Genomic DNA, 23,760 nt, shown 5'->3' with positions numbered 1-23,760 from the left:
CCAGCTGACCTGGTGTTTGCAAATGCAAAACCTTTAATCACTGCAAACATTCACATTCTCAACCCATCTCCATACACAGACAGTACATATTATGGGGTGGACTCAGTTATGCCACTGGTTTACAATCACCTGTATTCTTCACAAATGTGCTTGATAACAATTTAAAAGCTTGATTGAGACAGTCTTCCACTCCCAGGAAGCTTAGATAAAAGAACAATTGTTCATAGCTTACTCTTTATACTGACAATAAAAATCTTCTTGCGAACATACAGTAAACTGGATCTTTGTGTATAAAGTATTGATGGTATTTCTACACCTTCATACAGAGGTCTGGAAGTTATAAGGAATACTTCTTACAGAAATTTCTCTCTACAAAGGAATGTTATAGAAAAAGGAAGATAAGACTGCCATAAAGTGTCAGCGCTGTGACAGTTCAACCAAAGCAATGTGACCCTGAACAAAGACGAGTTATAGTCACAATAATAAACGTTCTTACATCAACTCATGAAATGGGAGCAAAGGCAGCAGTCCACACTGTGAAGTTACTGCGTTGCTGCACATTGTCTGTGTGCTTTAAATGAAATTATTGATGAAAGGATGGGTTTTCTGCATCTCAGACCACAGAAGAACAAGATGTGAGTGCCTCTAATTTAGATTTCTGTTTTCTGTCATGTTCAGAGAGAAATGCTAACTGATAACACAAATCATTTCCATCACCAAAGGGCAAATGCCCTACAAGCCAAATTTATATAAAAAAAAAATATATATATATACAGTATTGTTCAAAATAATAGCAGTACAATGTGACTAACCAGAATAATCAAGGTTTTTAGTATATTTTTTATTGCTACGTGGCAAACAAGTTACCAGTAGGTTCAGTAGATTGTCAGAAAACAAACAAGACCCAGCATTCATGATATGCACGCTCTTAAGGCTGTGCAATTGGGCAATTAGTTGAAAGGGTTGTGTTCAAAAAAATAGCAGTGTCTACCTTTGACTGTACAAACTCAAAACTATTTTGTACAAAAATTTTTTTTTTTCTGGGATTTAGCAATCCTGTGAATCACTAAACTAATATTTAGTTGTATGACCACAGTTTTTTAAAACTGCTTGACATCTGTGTGGCATGGAGTCAACCAACTTGTGGCACCTCTCAGCTGTTATTCCACTCCATGATTCTTTAACAACATTCCACAATTCATTCACATTTCTTGGTTTTGCTTCAGAAACAGCATTTTTGATATCACCCCACAAGTTCTCAATTGGATTAAGGTCTGGAGATTGGGCTGGCCACTCCATAACATTAATTTTGCTGGTTTGGAACCAAGACTTTGCCCGTTTACTAGTGTGTTTTGGGTCATTGTCTTGTTGAAACAACCATTTCAAGGGCATGTCCTCTTCAGCATAGGGCAACATGACCTCTTCAAGTATTTTAACATATGCAAACTGATCCATGATCCCTGGTATGCGATAAATAGGCCCAACACCATAGTAGGAGAAACATGCCCATATCATGATGCTTGCACCTCCATGCTTCACTGTCTTCACTGTGTACTGTGGCTTGAATTCAGAGTTTGGGGGTCGTCTCACAAACTGCCTGTGGCCCTTGGACCCAAAAAGAACAATTTTACTCTCATCAGTCCACAAAATGTTCCTCCATTTCTCTTTAGGCCAGTTGATGTGTTCTTTGGCAAATTGTAACCTCTTCTGCACATGCCTTTTTTTTAACAGAGGGACTTTGCGGGGGATTCTTGAAAATAGATTAGCTTCACACAGACGTCTTCTAACTGTCACAGTACTTACAGGTAACTCCAGACTGTCTTTGATCATTCTGGAGGTGATCATTGGCTGAGCCTTTGCCATTCTGGTTATTCTTCTATCCATTTTGATGGTTGTCTTCCGTTTTCTTCCACGTCTCTCTGGTTTTGCTCTCCATTTTAAGGCATTGGAGATCATTTTAGCTGAACAGCTTATCATTTTTTGCACCTCTTTATAGGTTTTCCCCTCTCTAATCAACTTTGTAATCAAAGTACGCTGTTCTTCTGAACAATGTCTTGAACGACCCATTTTCCTCAGCTTTCAAATGCATGTTCAACAAGTGTTGGCTTCATCCTTAAATAGGGGCCACCTGATTCACACCTGTTTCTTCACAAAATTGATGACCTCAGTGATTGAATGCCACACTGCTATTTTTTTGAACACACCCCTTTCAACTAATTGCCCAATTGCACAGCCTTAAGAGCGTGCATATCATGAATGCTGGGTCTCATTTGTTTTCTGAGAATCTACTGAACCTACTGGTAACTTGTTTGCCACGTAGCAATAAAAAAATATACGAAAAACCTTGATTATTCTGGTTAGTCACATTGTACTGCTATTATTTTGAACAATACTGTATATATATATCAAAGTTGTAAATAAAACAGGATATAGGAGTTGGTTTTATGAGAAAATACCACTCCAATTTTCTACTTCAATATTATACATTTAATTTAATGGTAATTGCCATTGTGAAATTTATTAGCAATTTCTGTCTTAAAAGCTTTGTGATTGGCTATTCTATTGCGTTCCTTCATTCTGTTATTAGTAGCTAGCACCAGAAAAAGCACAGATTTTCTGTGCAGATTTAGAATAATGAAATAAAAACGATCAAATATATTAATGGTGATAGTATGACACTTTAATTGACAGCTGAAAGCATATTAAAATTAGCTAAAATATTTACTGAATGTACAAATACTACAATGTTGGGCTGTTAATGGCTTCACTGTTCTATTGCATCCATTTTGCTAAGCCAGGTTGCTTGGGAAAAAAATGCAAAGAAAACGCTGGCTGAATTGTGAATGGATATTATAAAAAATTCAATGGTATCTGTAATTGTTTGGTCTTTTTGTCTGTCTCTGTGAGGAGTGAGAAGTCAAAGCGTGAAGCCGCTTTCAAACAGGCTCATCTGAGATGGCATTCATAGCTCAGTGCTCAGTTTCTCTAATTGTGGGATTAAAAATAACCTGATCCTGCAATCCATCCCGCGGCTAGTCCTTTTTTCTTGCTCCTCGTTTTTCTTTCCCACATTCTCTTTTGGAAGAAGAGTAGAAAAGAAGAAATGGTGACTATATGTCATCGGAATCTTCTCCAGTGTGTATGAGGGCACATACACATGCACAGACGATCCAGTGGTTGAAACCGTGTGCCCAAAATATTTCATCAGAGAACGAAAGCCAAGACATCTGGGGATTGTTCCATGAGAGCTCCTCAAATGCTGCCGAGGTGCCACGGCAGACGCCATCAGGAGTGATTCCTTCTCTGCTCCCTTTCCTTCGTTTTCCAGCTTGCAGTTGAGCATTTGTCATTCCATCATCCCTTAGTCTGTTCTAACTCTGTTCTGTCATTACCTGTGTCCCGGGGGCTGACTTTGGCTATTGTTGCCAGACACCAGATTGGAAGGAATGCTTGCAATGAAAGCAGAAGTGTCTAGTGTTTTTTTCTTCATCCAAACTATGCCTTTTGGTATATGGATGAAGACAAGATGGGTTTTTTTTGGAGTTGGGGGGATCAACACTACAAGTGACACAAGACAAAACCTCTCATGTTGCTTAGTGGCTGTAGTTGTAGTTGTAAAGTTACTAGGGATTGGAGTCGGAAGAAATTTAATGACTGTTTCCAATTAATCTAAGTGATTCTGCTTATTTAATGATTATTTTAGTACTTTTGATTAAATATTTGTGAAAAAAAGGAACTGATATCAGAACAGATATAACAAATCAAAAATAAATGTAATATAGCTCATTCAATGCTTTCATGGCTTTTTAAAGACTTTTTAGGGGTGACATAAAAGCAATAACAATTATTGCTCAAATATATTAAGTAACATACTAAACAAACAAACAATATGTAAACATATTTCTTGCATTTATCTTGATAAAATTACATTGATTAAAACAATTAATCAGAATTTAGTCATGTTTATCTTTACTGTTGTTGCTGATTGCACAACCAGTCATTAAAACATTGAACCCTAAGTAATCTTACAGTTCTTGACAACTTACTGTTCTGTAAGTGTGTCACATTAATTCAGACACTGACTTACTGTTCAGATGTACTGCCTTATTGTTTTTCATAAAACACAAACACAGAAAGTCTTTTACTAAACATATCAGGCTCAGAAGAGCCACTGGTTTATGAATCTGACTACACTGGTCACACTGTAAGTTTCACACTGTAGATTCAGTGGTGCTGTGGTGCCATTGAATAGAAGTGTCAGAGTATTTTAGCATGGTGTTATGTCAGCATCAGCAAAAGAATACCCGCTCAAGGACTAACATAGAGATTTAACAGAACAAAACATAAAAATCATAGGAAAAAACAAAAGTATAGCAACAATGTTACAATCATATGTAACCATTGTACATGGTGTAAGGGTAGACCGGCCAACTCTGCTGTAATTAATGTGGTCTACAGAGTATACCCATTTTTTGCCCCTGCAAGCTATATTTGCATGATATCATGGTAATGAATGTCTCTTCCTTAGAGCTAATTTGCTGACTAAAATAAGATATATTGAAACAAAAAACCTTGAGAAGGTGAGCTGGTCTCGAAATAAGCCTTTGCTTTGCATTAACATGCACAGCTTGTGATTCTATCTATCTATCTATCTATCTATCTATCTATCTATCTATCTATCTATCTATCTATCTATCTATCTATCTATCTATCTATCTATCTATCTATCTATCTATCTATCTATAGGGTTCAGGTTCTTCTGGTGCTTTTGGCAGTGTGGGCAGGTGCCAAATCCTGCTGGAAAATAAAATCATCATCTTCAAAAAGCTGGTCAGCAGAAGGAAGCATGAAGTGCTCCAAAATTTCTTGGTAAACAGGTGCAGTGACTTTGGTTTTCAAAAACACAATGCACCAACACCAGCAGATGACATTGCACCCCAAATCATCACAGACTGTGGCAAATTAACACTGGACTTCAAGCTACTCCACCCTTCCTCCACACTCTAGGACCTTGGTTTCCAAATGAAATAAAAAATTTTAGGGATGCACGATAATATCGGTACAACATCGGTATCGGCCGATAAAAGCTTGATATGAATATTTCTGCCGATGAGCCAAACCGATATTCTCCAAGTGAAATAATTGACCTATTTTTCAGATGTGAATGTCTACATTTGTAAAATAATACATTTATGGTAGAATCAGTACAGAAGAGATACATGGATTTCTCTTCAGTAAAATAAAATTGTAAATTTATCAGGCGAAAAATTTGTATATATATCGGTATCGGTATCGGCCAAAATTATTTTGAAAATATCGGCATATCGAATATCGGCCAAAATCCAATATCGTGCATCCCTACAAAATTTGCTTTCATCTGAAAAGAGGACTGAAAACAGTCCAGTTCTTCTTCTTCTCCTTAGCCCAGGTAAGATGCCTCTGACGTTGTCTGTGGTTCAGCAAATTCCTTGACATGTCTGTGTGAAATGTTGCACCATGTAAAAACCGCGCAGGTGATGGAGATTTACCGCTGATTACAGGCTTTACTTACAAGATGCACATTAAATATTGCATGCGATTTATCGTGCAGCCCTACTATCTATCTATCCATACATACATATATAATGGAACTTAAAATTACCTATATATACCATTACACCATGACATTTAATTATAAATACAATGTTCTTACCACCCCATATCTTACGTAGAAATGCATTGCTTAATTGCTCTCCATTTAATTCCCAGCAGAATATTTGCCCTTAATTATGCAGAAGGAAAAAGCATCTCAACACATTTGTGATTTTCCCTTGTATAAACACACTTATTTTCTCACTGTATAACATGATAACAGGCTACTTTCGAAACATGAATATCTTGGAGAATAATAACCATTTACGTCATCCTACTGGAAAGGGAAACAGCAAACCCCACAAAGGCAAAGTCATTTTGGGAATGAATGTGCATTTGAGTGTGAATGTGTAATAGTCTTAGAGTTAGGGTTAGCTGCTCATCAAGTGGAGAGGGAGATCTAGTTAAATGCAGTGTTCAGTCGCACTAAGGCTTTATGGTAATATGTAGTGGTTGTCTCTGTAGGATAGTGTGGGCGAAAACTTTTGGCTACACTTTCTGCCGCACCCTGCGTGGTGAGGCTGCATGCAGCATGTTGTGGACACGTCAACCCAAAGAAGTTGTGATGCTCATTTCAGAGCCAGCCTGCCAAATGGTCTAATGTTTGTTTGCCTGCATTTTCTGTAATAAATTAAGCTATAATGAATCTGTTTTAGAAGGAACATGTGCAGCCATTTAAGTCAGATCCGCTGCTGCTTCAGCCTCAACATTCTCTCGGAAAGAAACATCTTGAAAGGGAATCTTTGGATTTGTGGAATCATGTTTCATTCTCAATGACTGTAATTGTAAATGGTAAGCATTACAGATTGCTCCCTTCTCTTCTAAATCATTATTATTTCTTGCCCAGCATGACTAGAAATGTCATGAAATGTCATCATCCTCATTTTTTGTCTCCCACAGAGCTCAAAAAAGATAGCAGATAAAGCCACTTTCTAAATCCCCTCACCTACATGAATGAGATCATTCATTCAACATCAAACTGAAGTCAGTTCAGATTATATGTATATGGATGCATTAAATCAATCAAAAATAACAGTAAATATATTTATAATGTTACGTAACAGTTTTAAGTAAGTTATTTTCTTATTTTTATCAAAGAAAATCATTCATCACCGTTTTCACAAAAATATTAAGCAGCAACTTGATTATAACATTGATCATTATAAGAAAGGTTTCCATTTCAGCATTTTTGAATTTCCAAAGCATAATGGCTTAAGTGTACATTTTATATACACATTATATATATATATATATATATATATATATATATATATATATATATATATATATATATATATATATATATATATATATATATATATATATATATATATAAATCTCTCTATTGTATCAATAATATACACTATTATATAACATTCTACAATCTTCTAACTGAAGAGTTCTGGCTTTTTAAGTCATCCACATTAAAACACTTGCATGCCTTGCACTGTACTGAATTGTACTAAAAAAAAAATCAGATAGAAACCTGTCTGATCAGGGTTAGTTGAAACCAACATCAGTTTAATTATACAATGCACTGTCTGTTCTAAGCTGATGGAAATAAATGGAGTAGCAGTGATATAACTGGGCATCAGCAATAAGAAGCTTTCACCCTGAAAAACGACATTAGCAAACACAGTGGATCACACCTCAAAATGTGCTGGCCAGCTGAGGTGACCGCATGGGAGAATATCACCACCCCTCTCTTGCTTTTGCTTCAAAATGGAGACTGCTTTCATCAATGAAAGGAGAAATATTTAAGTGGAGCTATCAAAAGACCCTCTTTTTAAACGTTGGACCAGCAGGAGTGCCCAGCTGAATTCAAATAGCAAGAATAAAAAAGAGAGTGAGAAAGAGACTCTGTATGTGTGTATATGTGTGTGCTCACACACATACAGAACGGGCCTCTGAAACTAAAATGGCCAGAGGCAACGGCTCGTGTTTTGAGAGAATCCCATCACCCTCATATCTGTTTTATCAGTCTCCATTGTATCAAAGTAAATTGCTGCAACATAATTATATGGTGGTCACAACTAAATAAACAGTGTTTAGATTGCTGCATATACAGCAGCCAATGAGCTGCAATAATTACATAAAATATACCACAACATTAGGCGTTACGCTCTGTTCTGTTTGGTGAGATTGTATTCTAAAAAAAAAAAAATACTAATAATAATACGAGAATGGAAGTGCTACTGTATCTCTGCAAGTCAGAGTTTACATTTCAAGCATTTTATTTTTGGTGTGAGTGTTGTAGGTCTTTCATTTCTTTTTCTCCTCATTCAGCTATAATTACAAGCAGACTTTAAAGAAATGGGTGAATAAGAACAAAAATGAAAATGATACGGAAAACATGTAGACAAAAAAGCTGCTAAGAAAAATCGCTGCTGCTTCAAAGCCTTTTTGCCAGCCAACTGAGCTGACTGAGGTTCGAACAAACAATAAATACCCAGCCACATAAAAAAGGTCAGCAGAGCATTATCTTACTACAAAAGACGAAAGAAAGAAAGATAGAGAGAGAGAGTTTGATTTATATAGCTGCTGGTAGTGAGGGAGGGACGGCACTAACTACAGTTCCACCAGAGCACTGTCTCACATACACTCTCAAAATGACTTTTTCAACCTCCAACAAGGACAAACACGCACAGAGGGAGAGTGAGGGAGAGAGAAAGACCACTTTAATAAAACTACTGCTACTAAAAATAATCACCATCGTTAATAAAACTTTAACAAATAGGCTTGTTTTTATCCAGAACATGTTAATTCATATTAGGATTGCATAATCACGCCTCTAAAGCCCTATCTTGGACGGAAGCGGGGGAAGAGCTCAGGTAAATTTGTGTATTTTGTGATTTTGATGCCATCTGAATTAAACATGTCTGTTTTTCTCACACCCCAAACAAAATACAAATACAGAGAAAATAACCTACAGTTTTTTTTTTTTTTTTAGCTAAATCAGACGTCCTTTGAGAAATGAAACTCACACAGAGAACAATGTATGTGATTGTGGTACATTCTTTTTTGCACAACACTTCTTATCGTTGGATAATTTAACTAAAGCTAATTTTCCTCTTATGCTGCCTAGTACACTTTCATTATGGATTTATCTTCTCATTTTCTTCAAAATAACAGTCTGTGGTTCTACTCTTGGCATCCCATTCGATATAAAAGATTTCAATCAGAATAGTCTGATCACAGATTTCACAGAATTACCCCAGAAGTAGCAGAGCCAGACATGATTTAGAATTTTTAATTATACACCTTAATTATTATTAATTACCTTAATTATACATGTAACATATTAGTAATATTTTTAATCACATACACTACCATTGAAATGGGGTCAGTAGGACTGTTTAATTTTAAAGACTGCACTGATTTGATTAAGAGATGGTAAAATAACAATGTGACGTATTATTACAATTTAAATTACTGTTTTTATTTGTATTTTAATATATTTTAAAATGTAATTTATTCCTGTGATAGGAGAGCTGAATTTTAAGCAGCCATTACTCCAGTCTAATACAGAACTGTAATTGCTGCTTGAGAAAACAACTGAATTATCAATTTTGGAAAAGGTTGTGCTGCTTAATATTTCTGTGGATTCTTTGATTAATGGAACGTTCAAAAGAACAGGATTAATTTGAAATACATAAATTATATTTAAATTATAAGTGTTCCTGTGGCTCAAGTGGTAGAGCATTGAGTTAGCAGCACAAGATTGAGTTAGCACCACCAGATGCTCCCAGTCCTATCTAAACCATTACATGACATTAAAGTCTGTGTTAAAAACATTTTTGACGAGTTTGTTCATAATCTTTGTTCCATTATCAAACAATCCTCTAAAGGATCTGAACATGAGCTCTGAGATGACACCTCAGATGGACATTAGAGAGGAAAGAGACTGTAGGGGACAAAGGCAACATTTCTCGCACATCTACGACTGGCTATTTACTACAGGGTCTCTCATGTGCTTGCGTCTCTAACCCCTCTAACGAATTATAGAGGCTAATTTGCTGGAATATAAAGTGCAAAAGACATTCCCAACCCCTAAACCCCCTTTAGAAGTGCCCTAGATAGCATCTATCAGGCCAGCCCTTACTCCTTGCGTCCCATTGACAGTAATGCTCATTTAATCACCTTAATGAGAGCGTGGAACGGCGAGAACAATGATGTGTGGCCGCGGTCATTTAACTGTAGCTTGGATGCTTATGAAATGCCGACTCTCCTCTTCCGTGTCAGTGTAATCTCATTTGGAATCTGTTTTACTGCCTTCAGCAGGCACATTCAAAAACCTCTGAACACACTCGCTAGTCTCGCTCCGCGGCGGCTCTGCTTCATTATACATGACTGTGCTGCTCGGTGGATGAGCCATTGAATAGTTTATTTCTTTTCTTTTCTTTTTTTTTTTTGGAATGTGTTGAAAGAGCTGAAGAGACAAGAGACAGAAAAAGGGCATCGAGGCTAAAGTGGACATAGTATAATCTGGTTAGGCCACGTCACCTGCTGAAACCAACCGAGGTGTTGAATTGCTGACAAAGAGATTTTCCTCCTGCCGTCTCTCCGGTAATAAACCAATTTGTGGTACTCCACATTAGAGTGCCCACCGCCAGAGACCGTATGTGCGCGCATATTACAGGTCCTACAGAAAACAGCAAATACACTATGAACATTTACAATAATAAGAAAAAAAAATACAATATGGAGGCAATCTGCATTAATAAAAACTGGTAAAAAAAAAGATAAATCCTGTTTTGGTGCTGGCAGCTTTTCTGGCTTATACTGTACACTAAAAATACATACATGTAGTTCTGTGTGTGTGTGTGTTTGTGTGTGTGTGTGTGAGAATGCATACAAGCATTTGTTGCAAATGGCTGTGTCTCCGGACCCTGACCTCTCTGACCTCTCATTCGGCGCTGACGAATCGTCTTTCTCGTTCTCCCTCAGCAGCCATTACCGGCAGCCTAGAAGCCTCTCTTCCTCACTAAGCTGATCACTCTGTCATAGTCCAGCACCCAGCACACCGGAGTCTCACACACTCACTTACACACACCAGCAGTCCTCCACGGAGAGTGGAGGTAAACCTAAAATAGAAAATCCTTCTGTTTTCAGTGCTTCTGTCTCTTCATAAACAACACCTATTGCACAGGTTTATTAACATGCTGCTACTTAATACTAATCACGCTAAAAGTGATTAATTAATTAATGTCAAATTCCATTAAATCAAACAAGAGCCGATCTGCATTGCACCAAAATTTCTCTTTATATAATCTGTTAGCTTCTTTAACTTGTATTTTTTAAATAATTTTATAGAAGCTTTATCTGAATATACTTTTTTTCCTGATGTTAAATGTGTGTGAATTTGCAAACCCTGTACACTACTGTGTATGGCCCTGTGAGTGTGTGTGTGTGTTTTACTCAGTATCTAAACCATAGTCTGATAGCTGTTGGTCAACCAGTAAAATAAAATACAATCAACATGATTTAATTAGGACAACAATAAAGTCTAAAGGAAAAAATAATGATAATTAGAAGCTGCATAAGATATCCTCTGATATTTCTGAAGATGTTTTACTGAATACTTGTGAATATGTGTAATGACGGAATAGATAAATATTTACAAAATAAGTTTTCTATATGAGTCTAAATCTCCTTTCCGTTAGGAAAAAAATATATTCTTCAAAGACTCATTGTTTACCTTAAGAATATTGCATAACTTATTACATAACAGAAACATAAAAACAAATAAAACATACAGAAATATATATATATATATATATATATATATATATATATATATATATATATATATATATAAACAATGAAACTAAAATAAAATGATTTTATAATTTTTCAAAGATAAATTATACAATTATAAAATTATTATTATTTGTATTTTTAATTGAGAAGAAAATATATAAGCATACGGATTTAAAACAAAACAACAACAAAAAAATATACTAATTGGCTGTTATATTTGTAAAGTAAAAATACACGCAAATCTGTAAATTTCTGTACAGAGCATGTTTATTTAAAATAAATCTGAAAGTATTTTTAAATTAAGATGATGATCAGTCAACTCAGAGAACTCATTTAAGCAAAAGAACATTTAAGGACAATATCTCATGTAGTCACTACGGATTTCTCAGTGTGTGTAGTTACTTTTGGATTTTAGTAAATAATAAATATGACGATGAAGTCTGCCACATCAATAATTCCAAAACTTCCATAACCCAATTTCAGCGTGTTTGTTAGTGTGTGTGTGTGTGTGTGTGTGTGTGTGTGTGTATAGGTTCGGTCTGTGTTATCAGAGTGGTTGGCTGTGATAAAACAAGAGTTGTGATGAGAAAATAAAACAGATCAATAGTGTCTGGGATGTTATCTGGGTTTACAGTGGTTAGAGCCTCAGCCTTTCTGCTGTCCAGAAGGACCTGGCTGTTTCTAGATGTTTCTTCTCATTCAGAGCGTTCCCATATAGACACCGATCTAGATAAGACTTGCTTATTCCACACACACCTCATCCCTCATCAGCCTCTCTTTTTTATTCTTCTTGCTCTCCATTTATCTCAATCTATATGTCTCGGTCACTATCTTTGTAAACGATGCTGTGTATCTTTCTCCGCCGCAAAGTATCTTTCATTTCATCTTGCTCTCACTTTACATTTTCTACTTTTCAAACCAACGTCTATTGTTTCTCACAGATACAAAATAAGCACGAAGAAAATGATAAGAAAATCTAACTGACAGCTCTAAGAGATATTAAAAGGCATAAGAAAAAAAAAGAAGGAAAAAGAATGGGCTGCTTTATTAACAAAAGAGGAGCTGGTGCGAAAAATGTCAATCACTCCCTCTCTTTCTTGTACATCCCACATGTTGCAATTCATTTCGGTTTTTGATTCATATTTTTCTCCTCTTTTTAATGAGAGAAAGATATTTCTGAAGAAATCTTAAAGAAGGCCGGTGATGGCAGACGGAGGGCGGAGATGCCTGGGCCGTGAACCGCAACATTTTCTCTCACTTTTTCGCTTTTCCATTTAAAGCGCCACATGTGCAGCCCCAACCCAAACCAATTTGTCCCTGCATGAATTAAATATGAGGCTCGGTAATGTTTAAATGAGCAACCGAGTCACGAGCTCGCTCAAACTGGCTCCCAATGACCCGATCTGCTTCCCACCTAGGGCGTCCAAAACACCCTTCATCATCATCGCGTAATAAAAAATAATAAAACAAAAAAATATATGGATAAGAAAATGTGACCCGGCTCGTTTTACAGCACAGTAAATCAGCCTATATTACTGGCTGGTATCAAAGGTAATTGAAACTTTTATTCTTTGAGTAATAGCACCATCTCCAGTAATGCACTCCATCAGCAAGATTACTGCACACACTGAACATATATCACACAAAGCAAAAAGAGGCTCTGGTTGCTAGGAGATTTCACCCCATTTGTAAGAGACAGAGAGAGAAATAGAGAGACACGGGAGTAGGAAGTGAAGGTGGGGGTACAGAAAGGGAAGATGGCTTTCTCTTGTTATTTTTCTCCCTTGAAAAAAAATAAAATAAAATAATCAAACAATTTATTTATTTATTTTTTTTACTTTTGCTCTGAAATCGGTTTTCTGTTCAGAATCAAAGGAAACAAGGGTGATCATAAATCAAATGTGAGTGTGATACAGGGTTTAAAGTGGAACCATATACTAACGCCTGCTGCAAAAGGGACATTAAACACCTCCGCACATGGCCTAGACTCAATAACCAATCTGACAGCTTATTCCTCATGGCGCAGGGGTCACAGGCTCTGCGTTGCATTTGATACACACAGCGGACCACTTTTTCCTCTTCATTCCTTCTTTACGTGTTAAGCCCCACAACTGAAAATCATCTGATGGTATGAAAAATGCAGGAGAAATTCAGCCGTACGAATGTGCAAGGAAACACACTCTCACGCACCCATTTGCAACTCATTTCCACCTCAATTGGAAAAACAAACAGAGAGACAAAAAGTGGTGACATACTCAGAGTCTTTATTAAATGACTATCCTGCACATATCCGCACATCAATGAAAAGCTATTCCGACCAAAACCTGTAATGACACTTTTCAGAGGGGTGCGGATATCGGATCTATCACCATCCATCAAGTGGGCCGGGGGAGCGGATGGCGCGAGCGGTTCAATTGAAAAGGTAGCAAAGCGTGTGAGAAATTCCACGCTGAAGCTGTTTCCTATTAGCTGCACTGTAAATGTCTATTGTGGAGCGGCGGCACGCGGCAGTCGCACAAGCCACCGCTCTCTGTCTGTCCTCCTCCAAGCTAATCAGAAATTAACTGATAGAGAAAATAAGAGGAAAAAAGCATGCAAATGAATCGGCTAATTGTGAGTGTGTTCTGAAGCATCACGATCGGGGAGGCTTAAAGAGGACGGAGTGATTTTAAGAAATGCCGCACTGCCTTGTAAGCATCCTATTAAATTTGAATGCAAATAAAGTAAAAAAAAAAAAAAAAAGCATAATATTAAATAATTAAAAAATGCACTGGAGTTTGTGTCTTAATGTTTCTGTTAAATTCAAGCTAGCTGTTTTTTGTACTCAAACAATTCAAATTACACAAAGAACTGCAATAGATTCACTAGCCACTAAAACACATGCACTCAAACACACACCCAGACGGTGAAGATAAAGACAAAATGAATGAAAAGAGAAATCGGACAAGAGTGTGAGGGAAGCAGTGCACACAACAAGAATCGGACAGCGGAACAGTTAAATCTGGGAGCATGCAAAGATGGGGGGAGAAAGGGGTGTTGTTCAGATGTTACCTTGGTCAGGGCTCCTCCAGCGATGACCTGAAGGGTTAAAATGAACCCCCCACTCCAGGGCTGTAGAGGGTCATCAAGACTCAGCTCAGAATACTTAACGTCCTCTTCCCATTCCGCACACACACACGCACTCACACAGCCGCTCTCACACACACATGCACAGCAGCCAGACCTGCGCGCGGCACGTATAAGAATCAGCGTCCCAATGTTCCCACAGAAGAGCGAAACTCAAGGTGGAAAAAAACTGGAAAAGAAAGATGAAAAACGCAGGGTGACAGCTGACAAAACAGACACAGTCGGTCACAGAGAGGTTAAAGAAGCATCTTGTGTTCTGAATATCACTCTCTTTCTAATACTCTACGCTGTTGCTGCTTTCTATCTCTGTCTCTCTCTCTCTCTCACTCTCTCTCTCTCTCGCTCAAGCGGAGGCTGTGCTGATCGCAGAGGCTGCTGATGCACTGGGAAGTTTGCAGTCCTCGATGGAGCCCCCGTCACGCATGGCTGGTCCCAGCACACGCTATTGGCCGAGCCTCTGTCAATCCGATACTCGGGGGGAGGAGACAGCAGTAGAGGTGGGAGGGAAAAGGGAGGAGCTTTTGGGCTGCATTAACCATTTGAAAGCCAAAAGAACTGTTCTTTCCCCAGTCACCCCCCGAATGCATGCGCACACGCACACACACAAACGCACACCTTCAACACAAACACAGACTCCCCGGGTCTGCAGCTGTTCCTGCTGCTGTTGAGGGGGAACAAGAAAGCCCACCTTGACACAATTCTTTCCTTCTAAAGTTTCAGTCCTGCTATTCTTCTGTAAACTCTCTTTAAAACATTTCTCGGCATACAATCAATTCAGAGTACAATCCAGTATTTTTCCCTCACACAAAAGGTTCTTTACAATTAGCAAAACAAGCCTCTATTTGTGCACATGCACCCTGTGTTGAAATCCCAGCAACTAATTGTAATTATAACAACCACAATTGTCACCAATTACACTTTCAGCCATTTCGCTGGTGCAAAAGTAGCAGAATCATGCAAAACAAGAAGAGAGAACTCAGACACTTCCAGAGTCCAGTGGCCCATAATGAAAAGCACAAGTGAAAGTTTGAGGGCTATTTTATTTGATTTAGGAGCATGGCTGGGAGCGGGTCCGGTGTGAACAGAACATATTTGTGCATAAATGCATGACTTTATGATCACCCCCTCTGGGCATGTTTCAGGACAGGCCATTAGCCTTTCTACTCCACTGAGAGAGAGACCGAGTTCCACTACATTTCGATGCAGAAGAACTTTTTTTTTTTTTTTTTTTAGCTTTCTGACAAGTATTTTGCACAGGCCATTACTAAATAATAAAGTATTGTTCTGGACGGCTGTGTTTTGGGCTCTACTTGGCATGATGGAATGTGGGATACTGATGTGGTAATCTTTAACTTTCTAATTATTTGCTAAAACACAATTGGCAGTTTAATAGAGTGATAAAGTCCATAACTAAATATATTCGCTGAAGCATTTATTGGATCAAACGGATTATCAATGTTCTATGTGTAGAAATTTACTGAACGCTGAAGACTGAAGGCACCAAACGTACTTGCTCGTACGTATTCTTGCATATAGACTCTGTAAGTGTGTGTGTGTGTGTGTGTGTATGTGTTGTTTTTAAGATTTTAATCAGTAAAAACAGTAATACTGTGTAATATGTTTAAAATGGTATTAAAATAAATATTTTTACAATATTTTAAAAGGTTTTAAGGTGTAATTTATTCCTGTGATGCACAGCTGAATTTTCAGTCTTCAGTGTCAAATAATTCTTCATCATTCACTCACAATACAGTTGTGCTGCTTAATATTCTTGTGGAAACCAGGTAATCTTTTTAAGGATTTCTTGAGGATTAGAAAGTTCTAAAGAAAAGCATTTATTTGTAATAGAAATCTTTTGTAACATTATAAATACATTTCCTGTCACTTTTGATCAAACTAATGCAATCTAAAAAAAACAACAACAAAACTGACCCCAGATCTTTGAATGCTAGTATAATTCCCTAAATGCTATTTAAAAATTTGTTAACATCCGTGAGAAAGAAAAAAAAATTCCTAAAGACAACTGCAAGTTTACTTTTAGATGTATGTTGGGTCTTAGATATACGTCTATGGCATGTTCTTCGTGAATGTGAGTGTTTCTCTTAGCTTGTCTATTTACCCATACACACACGTTAGATGATCCTACACTTCATCTTCACATCTGAAGGGATCTGTAACGAGACACCTTGGAGATGCACGCATATACACACAGCAGTAACTGAAAGACGTATAGCCAAACAGCCATTAATAAAAGACAGCTCACTGTAAACTATTCTGCATTTGGTTAAACTGTTAAAATTCCTCTCAAAAGGGCTTCTCCGCAAGGAAAGGGTTATGAAGAGGGTGATCAATGCCTGCTTTGAACAAAGGACTCATTAAAGCCGTGCACGTGGAGAGCTCGGAGCGGCCGCGACACATCACAGTAAGCGTGACTCAACTATTGCTCTCTTTAATGATCGCTGTAATCTAATTCTAAACGCCCTCATCGCTCTGCATGCACACGTGTATAAGGTTTGACAGTAGACGTGATATATGTTGTGCTTTTTTAAATTATGTTTTCCCCATGCCTCTCTGCTCCACTTGCCTTTGTAATACAATGCAGATTGCACTTGTTTGGGGGGTGAGCGGGAAATAAACAATTTTTCGTTCTATTGTTCGTCGTGTTCAAAGCTCTACGGATAAGCTCGCTGGGCCATACGAGTGCGGTTTCTGCTTTCCATAAAAAGGACGCACGCCACTGTTGAACACATGCGCAACCTGCTAAGCTTGACTTTAGCACTGCGCAGAGTGTATGTACGGAGCAGGTTGCTGGATCATTAAGTTGCAAATTAAGCATAGTTGCAGAGCGCGGACGAGTATATCCATCAGTCAGTGAATTGTGAGGGCCTGTCACCGCAGAGATACAGATCCTACCGTCCGTTAATCCGCCTGGGGTGCCTTCTCCTCTCTTGTGTCCCCAGGTACTGCACTTAACATTCAATTTTTATTCCTATTTGCTTGCTTATTTGCCTGTATGCCTGCCTATGCCAGCTGTTTACCATCTCCGAGAAAGTTGTGTAATGAGGTAAACAGTCCACTCCGTGGTGACAGTGCTTCGTAGCGACGGAGGGGGGAGATTGACACGGCCGATGAGGAGAAATGGGGAATGACTGACAGCTGATGGGGATTCGTCAAGGGACGACGACAGGTGGGTATGCTAATGCTGGTCACGCATGTACAGTGAGACCGTCCTCTATTACATTCTCTTTCTTTTTCCCTCCCTCAGCCTCATTCTCATATTCCCACTGATGCCCCCGCAGAGCAGGCCGTGGAAAAGAGAAGGCTGTTTGCTCACACCGTGCCAGTCCCAGCAGCCCCCGGTGAATACAGCACCCCGCCAGCGCTCTTAAGCCTCAGCGCAAACAAGCCACACGCACGCACACTGTTTGAACTTTCTCCTACAGTTGCAACTCATCTCTCTGTGTCTTCTGGGTCTTTCTGTCTTTCGTTTCTTAATACACACAGAGGTATATTATAATTGATACTTATTTATGGCCTGGCAGAGCTGTTGCTTAAATATCCTGGCCCCTATAGCCCAAGCCTGATAAGTAGGCCGTATCACAAAAAAATTCAAAATAAAAACGTAGCTGTGCTCCCCGAGAGGGTGACTACAGCCCACTCTACTTGGACCAAAACAAATGTCGATCAAAAATCTGTGAAAAGCATGTGTATGCTATGTGTGACTTTGATAGGTATTGGTGGTCAAAACCCCACAGCCATCCCCTGTGGACAGTGGTCTGTGTGGGGTGCGAGTTCAAAAAGGGGTCAGCATCAATCAGAGGACATGTCACTTTGCTTCCAGGCCCGACTCCATGCTGACAGGCCTGAAAGCCAAATGTAAGACAGGGTGTGACCTTGGAGGTCACGAGGGGTCAAGTGACTTTGAGGCTGTGGCAAAGAGACTGCTGAGTTTTCCGATACTAATTCATTTTTTCCTAAACCAATAATAGGAAGATGGCTTTTAGTGCCTGGGAAAGGTTCGATATACGACACGGACATAACCACTCATGAGATTTACCTAAAGGGCAGATAGAAATTTAGTTGAAATTCCCTTCAAGGGCAGGCTAGTTTAGTGTCGTAGATTAATATGCCGCTAGTTGGAGAGTCACAGATGGTTCAGCAACACAACAGCCAAGCAGCAGCTGCTTGCGCCATGGCTGGTGTGGCATCATTGCATGGTCTTCACAGAGGCCTGGGCAAAAACACAATCCCTGCCTTTAGAAAACAATGGAAAATCTGCTTCATATCAATCTTGAAGTAAATGGGTGCTGAAAAACTATTTAGCTTACACTGTTAAAATAATCTGGGCACAAAGAGGGCCGTAAAATACTTACATACACCCACACCTGCGCAGATTAAATTAGAGCCTTCTGTAATGTGGTGTGACGGTCTATTAGTGCAATGTTTCACCGGTAAATACAGATATTGTTACTGCCAAACCTGTAGATGAATCAGATGACATGTAACAAGGCATAATGGGCTATTGATTTTCTAACCACTCAGAGGACATTGTCGAAGATTTAATGGACTTTGGATTCTTAATATGCCTTAATATTAATAAAAAACTATCTTTTTTATGTTAAGACCTTGCACTGGTCATAGTGCTTTACTCGGCAGAACACTAAGTGTTGTATTTAACTGAATTGTATTTTAAAGTGCTGCCCAATGATGCAGGGAAATCAACAGTGTGACTTTTCTATTAAATTCATACAGCAGGGCTTTGCTTGCAGAGAGAAAAAAAAAAGAATTATACAGCACAAGGCCTGACCCATTCACTCAATAGCCGTAACCACGTTTACAAATGTGACACATTGTCAGGACTCATTAGAAATGCACAATTGTGTCTTGTAAAATGATGCTGATGGAGATGGCAAACATGTCTCAGTATCTCTGCGTAATTAGATGCAAATTAGCGCCAATTTCAGACAACTCTATTCAAACATCAAACAAGACACCGTAGTTAATTATAACTAAGACAGGAGGTAATTTAGGCCCGTGCCCTCGTGCAGGTGTGAACAGACTTGCTAAAGGAGGAAAGAGAGGTGAGATAGAAGTGTGAGAGGAGTGAACGCCCATTTAAAGTGGCTGTTGATTCACTCCTACCTGTTTCCAACTCTGACGTGCTAATTCACAACAGAAGGTGCTGGCAAAAACTACCTACACCAATTATTGCACATTTCTTCATTAGTGAGTGGGGGCATTAAAACTGATGGAAAACTAGCTTAAATTTAGAGAGCTTAATTCATTTCTTTTCCAGCCGTATCTTTGAGCCTCGCAGCACTAATGGGTACGCGCTAAGATTAACATCACAACACCAGCTAGCCTTTTAAAGCTTTACTTCACAAAACTTTAAAGAAGAACTTCTTAAGAAGTCCAATTACATGCAATTATCAAAACCACTGTTGCAGAGGGTTGGCGATTTACGCTCAAAAAATTGCGACTGAAATGGCTTACATGTCAATGTATTGAGTATTAGCTAAAAATTATTCTCTGACTGATATTAGTATACACAAATAAAAGCTTCCAAGCCCTTTAGCGCGTGCCAAATGATGCCGATGCCGAACTACAGCTGAGCTGTCTTTTTAATATCCCCCACAATTCTCAAATAATGACCGCCCACAGACAGATACACTTTTTGAAGTGAGGTCCAAATCCTGTCTCCAGAGACAAAATCAACAAAAAACAAAACAAAAAAAAAAATCTAACCACAGAGCTCCCATTTTCCTGTCCATTTGGTAACACGGGGGCGAAGCTGTGGAGCCTCATTTCCACAGCCCAGAACAAATGAATATTTCTGATGAAGCAAATGCATATGCAGGGAAGGCTTACGTGCAACGAGTCAATAGGCGTCTCCCTCAGAGAGTCTCTTTTCTCTCACTGAGCATTGATCATGTGCTACATTTGCCTCCCGCTCACAGAATGAAAGAAAAAAATGAGGGTGTATTTACAGGGGCTTGTAATGATATCATATATCAGACTGACCCACTGGTGTAATGATTTTGCAAAAATACCTCACTTAGAGAAAAACAGAGGACAGTCCATGCTGAGATGGACTGTCGCTGAACAGCCCCTTCTAACGGATGCTGTTTGGAAGCAGGGGAGGAATATGAAAACGGGGATTTGTGTCATGTCGTACGATGCAATAAACATCTAAAAAAATCTCTTTGAGATGGCAGATGGAGCTTGATGCCAGATATTTTCCTCTACAAAATTCAAGAGACTTACCATGGTGCCGCTGCTCGTTTCTTGTTGACGGTGGGCAAACAAGTCGTTGTGATTTTAGCTTCTTAATAGGGCTATCCATCGAATGCAATATTTCATTTTTTGATCACAACTATTTATCAATATTTATAACAAATCTGAAGATTATTCCAAGATATTACATTATTACATTAAGGCAGACAAGTAAATCATTGAACATGATGTTTAAACATGAAAACTGAAGTCAATACATTTTTTTTTACAAGATAACCTTTGAAAGTCCTGTCACATCCAGCTAAGTAGTTAATCTCCTGTATGTCCTGTTTGAATAAATCCACAAAACCATGAGGGTTGTACTGCAGCCTTATTACAAAATTTGGTTACACTTTATTTTAAAGAGTCCTTGTTACAATGTAATTATACAATTACTCAGCAATATTAAATAATGACATGCACTTACTCTATGGTTAGGGTTAATATTAGGGTTTGGTTTAGGGTTACTTGCACACAATAATGCATCATTTATTGTTATTATAATAGTAGTATATATAATGTGTAACTAACAGTGTAAAATAAAGTGTTACTCCATTGTATTTATAATTAACCAGATTAAATGAACACCTTCTGTAATGCAAGATGCAAGGCTTTAAGAACCGAGCATCAGTTCAGGCCTCCACAGAGACGTGAGCAGAAAGACAGAGTATCTATTGTCACTAGAGCTTGCTCTTTCACAGAGAACTGGAATATCAATATGCCACCTTCTCCAGGAGATGTGCTCTCTTATACGCTCTCACTACAGAACATTTTTACCTCTCCTTTTCTCCCTCCTGAACCAACCCTCCATATCTCGATGTACGTGCACCCCATGCAGCTCAACACAAGCTGGATTATGGGGTGGGAGGTGTAGGCAGGGGGCAGCCACAGCTGCTGCTGTCCCTTACGAGAAGAGACTCCCTGGGGTGACCCTTGTGAAAGAGGGAGGCTGGCTCAGCTAAGCCACTTCATTCAGCGGCCCCACGGCTCCCTGCCGGGCTCAGGCCAGGGGCTACACTGAGTGAAAGAGCAGCAAAGAAAAGGGCAAGGTTAGAAATGGATAGAAAGACTGAAACAGGACTGAAAAAAAGCAAGACTGGGTTTTGGAAAGGGGGGCGATTGGTGGCGGTCATATTTTATTTATTCATTTTTTGGACTACTTTTCTGCTGTGGTGCGAGTCATGCAGATCACAGATAATTGTTGCGCTGTCAGAAAGATTTCCAGCACGGCAGTACGCCGATCTAACCCACAGAAGGGCTAAATAACAACAATCACCATGATCATAAAGAGCAGAGCCCATGCTGGAGAACTCCATTCACGCTAATCAGGAGTCCCACTGTTTTAGTGCGTCAGGCACAGCACAAAGACCTGCTAGCAGGACGCCCGGCCCGCCATCGCAACTGCAACCTGGCTAAATGGAGCAGGTGATTTCCCAGCCTCCCCCCGGGCCTGGCCAATCATGCTCACAGGCAGGTGGAAGGGAGGGCGTACCAAGGTACACGGCGAGGGCAATGCTAAAGAGTCCATGTGGTGGAAGCAGAGTGCAGTGAAAGTGCTGCTACACCTCCACACACACTGCGAGCTTCATCCCTGCTGCAGGTAATAACAGGTTTGCAAGACAAATGAGGCTGCAGATAAGAAGGTCCAAGCAGATGGAGAAGGAAAGGGTGGGGTCAGAGCCAAGAATATGAACCCACATGTCTGACACTGGCTTAATAAGCAGGAGTTGTGCTGATGGCAGCAGCTAGCAATCGCCCCATAGGGAAGTGAACACAACCTCCAGCTGAACCCAACACATCACACACACTGGACAAGAACTGCGAAAATACAGCCAGCTTCGTCCTCCAAGCACAAAAGACTGACGGGGGAAATATTCATAATTCCATCTAGGGTGAAGCTGGGAGGTGCTACTGCGCTTAGGGTAAAACTTGGGCTACGAGACATGCCGATTTGTAGTTTGGCTTGATCTGCACCCTAATGCGACCTGAAGATTAATTTGAAATGGGCGCTTGGCCCAGAGACTGATGGCAGTCTCCAGTGAGGGCAAATATACTGGCATTATATCATTCTGTCTTCCTGGGCCTTAAAGTGACACCTCCACGATGAATACTTTCTGCTTACACTGCCAATACTGAACAGGCTAACGAATAGACAACAGGAGCAGCCCTAAACAACCACATTGTTGTTGTAGCTTGTTTTTAAGATCCAATAATCAAAATGTGTGAATACTATACCAGTTAAATAAAAGCAGATATAAATCAAAGGCAGCTATGGGATTGCAGCTTTTCAAGAGCTGATTGTTGGTTGTTTTGTCTCAGCCTCATTCTCACAGAGTCCACCTTTAAACTGATGCTGAACAACATTTCTAGTTACCATCACAGTCAGTCATCATTTCATCTGGACATCAAATCTGTATAGTTTCTGAAATGATGACATCATCAGCCCATGTCTCGTCCCTAGTCAGACACCGCTACATCACGTAACAGCAACAAAAAATGAACAAACATTGAATGATCGTCTTTCTGTTAATTAACATTAACACAAATTAATAAATGTATTGTTCCATGTTCGTTTGTATACCGCGTGCAATGTGTATGCGCATAGTCCAAGTCTTCTTCTCCATTTTTATTGTACTCTATCTCTGTGGCAGAATTACAGCGCCACATGTGGGTATGGTGTGTATACTACATCCTTTTGTGTCTGTTTTATGGTTTTGTGTGGATGCAGATATTTCTTGAGACGAGGAAAAAAAAAAGATTGTATAGGGAAAGCTCTGGCTTTATGTGGACTTAGCCTTAGGCTCAATGCTGTACAACGCTACATACATTCACATCAGTGTTAACTGAATTGTAGAGTTACTCTTACAGGACACTGCACTTATTCGCAATCACAAAAGTACATTATTTGCATGTGCTTTTAAATGTTTCATTCTTGTGCTGGTTTGACGTAAACCACATACACCTGAAGCG

At 39.1% G+C, this 23,760-nt stretch overlaps 2 protein-coding genes across 13 annotated transcripts in view; one reads left to right on the top strand and one right to left on the bottom strand.

The window, feature by feature from the left end:
- tmem134 (transmembrane protein 134) overlaps positions 1-23,760 on the top strand; it is a 790,957-nt gene that overhangs the window by 194,969 nt on the left and 572,228 nt on the right. The gene's annotated exons all lie outside the window — the stretch shown is intronic.
- The window catches only part of tenm3 (teneurin transmembrane protein 3), a 269,413-nt gene that overhangs the window by 145,746 nt on the left and 99,907 nt on the right, over positions 1-23,760 (bottom strand). For 2 of the 6 annotated variants that reach the window (XM_052545492.1, XM_052545494.1), the window contains exon 1: positions 14,443-14,885. The exons of the other annotated variants lie outside the window; for them this stretch is intronic. The gene's annotated coding sequence lies outside the window, so the exon portion shown is untranslated. Of the gene's footprint in view, positions 1-14,442; positions 14,886-23,760 lie in introns of those variants that run through there. 6 annotated transcript variants of the gene reach the window in all.

This window comes from Carassius gibelio, chromosome B1 (assembly GCF_023724105.1).
Source record: "Carassius gibelio isolate Cgi1373 ecotype wild population from Czech Republic chromosome B1, carGib1.2-hapl.c, whole genome shotgun sequence".
NCBI lineage: Eukaryota > Metazoa > Chordata > Actinopteri > Cypriniformes > Cyprinidae > Carassius > Carassius gibelio.
This window is presented reverse-complemented; position numbering and strand designations above follow the sequence as displayed.